Source organism: Neolamprologus brichardi, chromosome 1 (genome assembly GCF_056152115.1).
Source record: "Neolamprologus brichardi isolate AB-2024 chromosome 1, ASM5615211v1, whole genome shotgun sequence".
NCBI classification, from domain to species: domain Eukaryota; kingdom Metazoa; phylum Chordata; class Actinopteri; order Cichliformes; family Cichlidae; genus Neolamprologus; species Neolamprologus brichardi.
In genome coordinates this window covers 11,485,675-11,495,009 of record NC_142104.1, presented here as the reverse complement: position 1 = coordinate 11,495,009, position 9,335 = coordinate 11,485,675, and the positions used below count along the sequence as shown (strand labels likewise).

At 38.6% G+C, this 9,335-nt stretch overlaps 1 long non-coding RNA gene across 2 annotated transcripts; it reads left to right on the top strand.

Annotated features, from left to right (window-relative positions):
• The first annotated feature begins 3,548 nt into the window (after window positions 1-3,548).
• Window positions 3,549-8,231, top strand: LOC148106299 (uncharacterized). Of its 2 annotated transcripts, XR_015719315.1 has the most exons (4): window positions 3,549-3,846; window positions 3,925-4,097; window positions 4,904-4,979; window positions 7,816-8,231. It is a non-coding gene; the product is annotated as an uncharacterized LOC148106299 (long non-coding RNA). The 2 variants fall into 2 exon arrangements; XR_015719314.1 differs by lacking the exon at window positions 4,904-4,979.
• Window positions 8,232-9,335: the final 1,104 nt, after the last annotated feature.

Below are 9,335 nucleotides of genomic sequence, written 5' to 3'. Positions count from 1 at the left end.
GTGACATCGGTGGCTCTAATCTTCTTGCTCACTGTCCTGATTCTAAATTCTAATTCTCTATTCTTTGAGAACTAGTATGTTTTATCAAAATCAGACACAAATCCAGGACACTGGAAGCAGTCTGTTATGCTGAAAACCAAAAGAGAGTCTTTAACAGTTGCTGAGCTGTTATTTCTGTCCTGACAACAAAACAGGCCAAACAAAGGAATCCAGATTCTTTGAATGGCATTAGAAAAAGGAGAAAAAACTAGACACATCCATGTGGGCAGCTAAGACAGGACCTACACAGGCAAACAGATGGACCAATTCTTGGACATGCTGTTATTATTATTATTATTATTATTATTATTATTATTATTATTATTATTATTATTATTATTATTATTATTATTATGCATTGTCATGTTCCTTAAATACAAGTTTGCAGTATTGCATCAAATCACAATGACTATCACCTCCAGGAACTTTACAGTGTATTGTAAGTTTGTATTGTAAGTATTGTAAGAAGACCCACTCAACAATAAATCTGCAGGACCAGATGGGGTAAGTCCTCAAGGCCTGTGCCCCCCAGCTTTGTGGAGTCTTCCATAAACTCTTCATGATGAGCCTGAGCCTGTAAAGGTCCCAGTGCTGTGGAAGACATCATGTTTTGTTCCTGCACCAAAGATGCCACGTCTCAGTGGGCCCCAGGATTACAGAGCTGTGGCACTGATTTACTGACTGAATGACACTGACCGCATCATGAAGACCCTGGAAAAACTCATCATATTGAGGGTCGTGAATGCCAACAGACTCAATAAACTAATCTGCAAGGCCAGTAATGTTTCGGGGTCAAGCTGGAGCTACAGTGTTAAATAGATGAACTCCTGCATTCAGACAATTACCTAAGCCACTTCCCACCAATAGTCGATGGTGGGAAAGGAAAAACTCCCTTTTAAAAGGAAGAAACCGTTGGTAGAACCAGGCTCAGCGAGGGGCTGTCATCCACCACAACCATTTGGGGGTTTGGACAAACTTTATTTTCATGTCCCTGAACATGGATTTTTTCATGTTTTTCAAAGTGTCTACTTCTATTTTAAGCTTTAAAAGCCTCAATGGGTTAGTGGTAATAAGGTGAAATGATTTATGCCAACTAAATCATTTTTACCGCTTATACCAGAGACCACAGTTTGAGATGAAAGTTTAATTTAGGCAATAAAGGCTAGTTGGTCAGATTAAGGCTTCAAAAACTTCTCTTTTAGGTTTCAGTTTCCACTGTCTTCAAAAGTGTAAATGCTGAAGACTATTGAGCTTAGAAATGTTCAACTTGTTAACTTTTTTTCTCTTTCCACTGAACTCTTGTGTCTGCTTTTGTAAATTGCCACAAAGTAACAGTCCCCTTTGCCAGTTTTGTCTTCTGTCACAGGGAGGTCATGTTGGATACATGGGAGGCCTTATTTTTTTCACCAATGTTTCTTGTATTGACACGCTCTGCTTTTTCTTCAGCAGAAGCTGCCAAACTGCCAAAGTCCATCTTTTTTTAAAGCTTTCTCTATCTCTGCTGCAGAAGGAACTGGTATTGGAGGCACATCATTTTTTGTCATCCACTTCTTGCTTCAGAAAAAAATGAACTCTTTAAAAAACTATTTGAGAAAACACAACACTCACACACCTTATTGTGTATAGCAGAAGTATTCACAAAGTTTCACTTGTTCCACATTTTGTCATGTTTCGGCTTTATTCCTAAATTGATCTAATTCATTTTTAATCTTAAGATTATGCACATAATACCCTAAACTAAAAGTGAAAAGAATTAGATTGAAATTGCTTCAAATTTTGCTTTTTTTATTCTAAAATTAAAAAAGCAAATATCATATCATATATCGTGTAAATTATGACTCAGTACTTTGTTGCAGCATCTTTGGCAGTAACCATAGCCTCAAGTCTTTTTGAGTTTGGTGTTACAAGCATGGCCCACTTATTTTTTTTGGCAGTGTCTCTCATTCTTCTTTCTTCATAGGTGCATGGCCATTTTCAGATCTCTCGAGATGTTCTGTCGAGTTCAAGTATGGTCTCTAGCGGAGCCACTCAAGGACATTCACAGAGTGGTCCCAAGGTCTCTGCTTGTTATCATGGCTGGTTAGGGTCATTATCCTGGTGAAAGATGAACCTTTGCCCCAGTCCAAGGTGCAGAGCAGGAGCAGGTTATTATCAAAGATGTCTCTTTACATTGCTGCATTCATTTTCCCCTCTACCCTGACTAGTCTCCCAATTCCTGCTGCCAAAATACATCCTCACAGCATGATGCTGCCACCACCATGCTTTACCGTAGGGATGGTATTGGCAAGGTGTTAAATGGTGCCTGGATTCCACCATACATGAAATTTGGCATTTAGGCCAAAGAGTTCAGTCTTTGCTTTGTTTCTTATGGTCTAAGATGGTTTGTTTTGGCAAATTCTAGGTGGGATGTCATGTGGCTGTTACTGACGAATTGCTTCCATCTGGCCACTCTATGATACAGACTTGTTTACTAATGTTTGTCCATCTAGAAGGCTCCCCTTTCTCCCACAGAGCAAAACTGGAGCTCTGTGAGAGTGACTTTTGGGTTCTGGGTCACCTCCCTGACTAAGGTCCTTCTACCCCAATAGCTCAGATTTGTCATGAAATTGTCAAAGTGTATATGTTTTGCCACAACCAATGTGGCAGTGAGGATACACTTTCTGGACATGAACTTTATTCAATTTTTTTTATGTGTGTGTGTGTGTGTGTGTGTTCCTTAACATGGCATGTATTTAGACCACTTACAGCAAAGACCACAGTTTGAGTCAATCAATTAAATGTATGTGTTGTCATTAGAAATTTGCTTATGCACCTTGTAAAAACATAATTTCAATTTGAAAATGACAAATTTTCACATTTTTAGTTTAGTATTTTTGATAGCTCCAAATTGTGAGTTTTGCAGGTTTGTAGTATATTAAAATATGTAGTGACACATTAATGTATAAAGTCAGGTTTACTGTATTTAGGGTCTATATCAAAAGTTGAATGTCACATAAGCTACTTAAATGTACTCAAGGCAATGGGATTTTAAGCCATTTTATTTAGAAGAACTTACAGAATGATGTTTTTTCTATTCTCTAATTTAATGTGTTTGGTCAAGTGCACGTTATTGAAATATATAGGTAAACCAAAATACATGTAAAATATGCGACCGTAATAAAAGTTATACCATATGAGTGTAATATTTGATTAAATAGAATCTTACATACAAATTGTTCATTATATACTTAAAGGGATGGATGGTGTCTCAATGTAGTATTACACTTTTTTATAGATGGTTGACTTGGCATCTAAATGTAAATCCATTTTGGTCTAACAGTTTGATAAAGTACATCAGTCTGCCAACAGATAGCATGTCAGATAATACTGTAGCATGGGCATGTAAATCCAATAGGGATGGGTATTGAAACCCGGTTCTTGTTGAGAACCGGTTCCCACTGTTTCAATTCCTTGGAATCGTTTGCCATTTTTGCAAACGATTCCGTTATCGATTCCAGTCGCCCCGAATGACGTCACCACGTTGCGGAGCATCATTTACCCGGCAGGAAACACGGCACGTAAGCGGCTCAAACGCTCAAAAGTTTGTTTATACTTTACGAGAACGGATGACAACAGGGCAACTTGCAATACTTGCAAAGTAGATATTTCATTTAAGGGAGGAAACACTACGAATATGCAAAAGCATTTGCTCACAAAACGCGCGATAACCTTAAATGAATGTTGTGTTTTTAATTCCGCTCCGGACTCGTGAATCTCAACCCAGCAGCAGCGGTAACGTCTGCACGTCCTCTCCCGTTAATGCTGCAGGTAAATAATCAACTAACAGTGCATATTATGTTAGCTCGATCTGCCTCATTACAAAACCTGCCGTTACTGTGCATTTAGGTGACCATGATGAGAGAGACAGACAGAGTCTGCTTCAGATGCTGGCAGTTCTCGCTGCAGTCTACCGGTAGCGTCTCCTTTCAGGCCAGGATAGACGAATGTCACCGAGCAGTGACTAAGTTTGTAGTAAAAGGCTTGCACCCATTTGCCACAGAAGATGCCCCCGATTTTCAGTAAGTGAATGTGTTTAATTGTAGGCAGGGACATTACTGGATATTCTTGTGTAATTGCTACTGAATAATTTATGTTATACTTTGTTATTGCTACAAAAGAATATTTATTTTTTTATTTTACATTTACATTTTTTTTTTCCTGGGGACCCTGTGACACCACATTGAAGAGCCATAGGCTGTGGATCTCTTAAGATCTCACTGTTGGGTTTGTAAGGCCATGTTACTCCTAAAAAATGTTTACATCTTCTCTTTGAAATCTCGTTCAAAGAGAAGATATAAAACAAAGTTCTAAGCTAATCGACCTTAGTGTTCTCCTTTTTAAAAAGAATTGATAAGCGAATCGATAAAGAATCGAATCGTTAAACAGAATCGAAAATGGAATTGGAATCATGAAAATCTTATCAATACCCATCCCTAAAATCCAATATATTATATTTAGTCTTTTTTGGTTTAGCAAACTCCTATATATTAGATTAGATTAGAAAAACTGTCTGATGATGGATTTTATCTTCCTACATGCAGATCATCATCTGCAGTGCATCTCTCCTTTTACCCACATCTGTAAATCTCTGGACAAGAGAGGACCTGGCCCTGTTCATTTACTAAGATTAGCAGTAACCTTTCACTTTGAGAGTCAATAGATATGTGAGAAAATATTTGGCTCTGCAACGTGTTCTACAGCATCATGACCCAGAGGTTCCATATTGTGAATGATGCTGAGCGTGATAGTCAGCTTGGGGCTGATCTTTTCATATGAGTGCACCTACTGCATTAGTTCCAAAACCTACAAACTTTGTGTGTAACAGTTTTCCTGAGACACCTTCCAAGACTTTCTGACTACGGCATGTCACAGACAGCAGCTCTGGTCATCTAGATGAAAAGGTACGCATTTGGGACTCTAGGATTTCAATATTTCTAGGATTTCATTGCAAAATCTGATTTTATTTTTAAAAATAAAGTTAAACGAGATATCAGTGATCCCTACAGTGTCATCTCTGTCACAAGGATTAAAAGTCAGTGTCTGACTTTGTGTTTGTTTCAACTGCAGACTGTTTCAAGATGCAATGCTAAAAGTGTCACTGGGTCGGGGTATCCTGATTATACTGTACATGGCTTGTGGATGTTGTTATACTAGACATTTGGTAGTTGGTACCAGTGCCAGCAGCATTATACAATTCTCAGTTAGTTTCATACCACTACCACTTTTACATTTGTTGTATCAAACTGTTGTGTAACTTTCAGTTCTGATGAGGCTTCTGGCATAGTTGCCAGAACCAACAAAGGAAGAAATTATTTGTTATCAATAATCAACAAAAACACACAAAGTACTCTTCCTTTTTTGTACCGTACTTAGAGTGCTTAGAGTCCATACTATTATCATATTCAATCACAAAGGTTCAAAAGTTCAACATTGCATATTAAGGCATCACCCCTGATCTCACTTATTCTTAGTGTTGCATAGCAACAGTAGCAATAATTAGGTCTTATTCTGTGACATAGTCTCACATTTATAATTGCCTAGAAGCAAGGAGAGGAAATTTAGCTGCAAGTCTTGAAGTGAAGCAGAGGAAGACATTTCTTATGTTATGTTATGTTATGTTATGTTATGTTATAATTGTGATTTAAATATAGCAAAGTAGTTCAGCCACATCTGTTCCTAAGAAAGTTTCTTCACTAGGGCTGTGATGGTTGGACTGCGTGACAGTCCATGTAAGATGTAGAGGAAATTATTTTTAATGGTGTTTCTGATGCTCTCTGGGTTGTGACGTTAATGGTGGGCCTGCCAGCTATCGAACTCGCCTTTTGCTACAAGAGTGAGTGAATCTAGATAACGGCCGAGTGCTATGTGATTTGCAGTACACAACGCTTACACGTACTTGGAGAGCTGTAAAAGTGGGTCACCCAGCCCACTGAGAGTTAGCCTGTACCATTCACTGATGTGGAAATAAGTCTTCTGCAATGGGCCCAACAAGGCTGCACTACCAAATGCTGCCACAATCAGCACCCAGCTTTAAAGACTTCTGCACAAACAATCAGTCATTTCCATGTCTTTGTTTTTATGGCAGGGCTGTGCATGCTACTCCAAACTGCGTTGAGCTAAAAATGTCATGTTGGTAATTAATGATTGATTTAATCATGATCAAAGGTATAAATGTTAAGAAGTAACCAAAATATATAATTTTGGTTTTAAGACTCAGAATTTAAATCAGAATGTGACTGTTTTTATTGTGATTATTTAGCAATTAAGTTTTTATCCCAACATGCACTGCTTCCACATAAATTGTATTTTTTATCTGAGGAACAGCTTTGTGACTTTTTTCTTTGGGTTTTTTTTTGTTGTTGTTGTTTTTTTGGGGGGGGAATGTGAGCATTTTCAGCATATTCTCCCTGTGTTCCAGTGCCTTAGTCATAGATATAAAAGAAAATATTTAGGTTTGCATTCAAGTCAAAAAATGTTTTTATATAGAGTTAGCCACATGAAATTGGCTTTCTCTTTTACTGATAAGAAGATAGTTGAAATACCTAACATTTTATTGTTATCAGTCATAAACACTGTGAGAAGAAGTCACATTTAAGGACTGTGTGTCTTTATATAACCCCATCAGATCTGCTGTAATCTATGCAGAGATTTGAATTCCTGCAGCTTTGACATCGGGTCAGGGTTGGATATAATGTAAGGGCGAGTAAAACCCTTGTCAGATTACTGATGGCCAGGAGCCAGCACTGCTCTCAGCAAGCTCTCACTGGCAGGCAGAATGCAGGTTTTAATCTGCATGCACCTCCCAAAGCTGGAGGTTTTCCTCACTGTGTTTGGCTCTCACCTATAGCTTGGCTATTTTAAATCCAGTGTGACAGGCTTATGTAAGGAACTTTCCTACAAGGCTGTGGAAGTGCATGGTTTGGAATGTAAGCAGGATGGGAAAATAAGCATAAGGCTGGTAAAAGCGAAAGAGAAGCAAATAACAAAAATAACTGAACCATAACCCAGCACTGTCACTTTTTACTGATACATTTTCACAGAGTGTTAAAACTTTTCCACCCAGTCTTATCACTTGTCTTAGAAGAAAGTCAAGGATGTGCTCTCTTTTCTAAACTTGAAAGGAGAGTATACAATCTTGCCTCTGCTTGTAGTGTAGAAAATTGGCATACACTGCTTTTTATAACGGTTCTTCCTTGGGGTCCAGCTGTGGGCAGCCAACAGTGAATGGATAGTGGCACATAGAACGCAAAAACAGAAGTACCTGGGGCAAAACAGTCCATACCTATTACTGATAGCTCACCACGTCTTCTTTGGTTATAACATGCCCTGTGGAGTTACCTTTGACAGCTACTTTATAGTGTCTTTTAAAGCTTACTGCAAAACGTACAGGACTGACTATCATTTCAGATATATGTAGTCCAAATAATCTATGTTGCTCTCGTCCTCTTATATTCACCCCTCCCTGACTTCATTCAGAAATCTTCCACTTCATCATTCTTCATTCTCTTTCTCCTCATCCTCTGTTTAGTTAGGGGAATATTTGATTGGCAGGTGATATCCTCTCAGGATGGCTCACATTGAGAAAATGTCCTGTCTGCAAGTAGTGTTAATTCTTATGTACAGTTTCAGTGCTGGATGATTACAATAATATGTTACTGAAATCACATTACATTTTTGTGTAACACAGTATTTTTTTTCCAAAGAACTGCCACTAACTGCATCTTTTTGCTTTTTCAGACCATTCTCCGCTTGATTGTTGTGCAAGAAAATCCCAGTTGGTCCGCAGTTTCTAAAATACCCAGACCACCTCATCCGACACTAACCATGCCCAACTATGCCACATTCAAATTCACTTAAAGCACCTTTTTTTCCTCACTATGATGCTTTGTTTGAACTTCAATAGGTTATCTTGAACATGTCTACATGCTTAAATGTACTGAGTTGCTACTGTGTGATTAAATAGTTGTGTTAACAAGCAGGTGAAGAAGTGTACCTACAAAGAGTCCAGTGAGTGCCTGTACTGACTAGATGCTACTGGTAGTTATTCAATTGACAGAGCTATTAACAACACAATAAAAACAGCTGATTTGTTATCATAGCTGAAATGACATGTAATAAATAAATAAACATTTGGTATTTTTTTCTTAGAAAAAGGTATTTTGTAGTTTGTGTTATGGTCTTGGTGTCTGAAGCTGTTTTTCTTGTGTTCCCAGTGTCTGCAAACAAAAAGATTACTTTGCAAATGCTTGCCAACCCAGGATGCCTTCTGTTGTATACTTTGAACTGGCAGAGCCCACACAATTTAGAGGTGAACTGAGCTGGAGTGGTGCTGAAATACAGTGTAGTAGTCTTAGAACTTGTAGTAGAACAGTAGCATGGGCAAGAAGAGGCAGAATGAATGGGCTGATTCAAGAACTTCACACTGGTATTTCCCCAAAGGCACTGAGCTTTACCTCGTTAGTAAAGCCCTCACCTGGCTCTCTGCGCTCGACTTGCCTGATATGAGGTATGCTGAAGTAGCCTGGAGACTATGCCACTGCTGGAGGACAGAAACACAATATAGATACTAACAATACACATTACGCTGCATTGATAAGTACAACATAGAATGAAAATGCATCCACGTATGTTTGCCTATACACATGGCAGTGTGATCTATTGTGTTCATATGTGTCTCTATGTTTATTCGAACCTTCCCACCTTTCAGACCTCTGCAAAAGAGCCCAGCCCTCTGATTAGCAGTGATGAGTGGCTGGAGAGATAGTGAGACCAGACCCCTCTGTCACTAAGTGAAGGCTTTTATCTAACTCTTCAGGGGATTCTGCCATGTGATGTTGCCTCAGTGCTCCTGTCTTAACTCTCGTGCCCTCATCTCACCCTATTATCTCTATCACCTCCATCTTTGCCTTTTTATCGTTTAACTCTTTCTCTGCTGTGCACACACACACAAACACACTCTCATTATCCATCCACACAGATAGATGTGCAAATGTAGAGACACAGAGTTACTCCACCTTTGGTTATCTACATTTTTGTACAGTATCCAAGACCATTTTTTCTTCTTTTCCTTTTCTTCTTCTACGTGTATAAAGATAAAATCAAACAGTAGGAACACACAATAATGTTTACATTATATATAGCATGTATAAATAGACAAACCAGGTATGAAGTCACAGCTCAGGCAGCAGTCCATGGTGATGGGAGTGGCACACACTTTACTGCTTTTCAAGAACTATCAGGAATGACCACACTGCCCT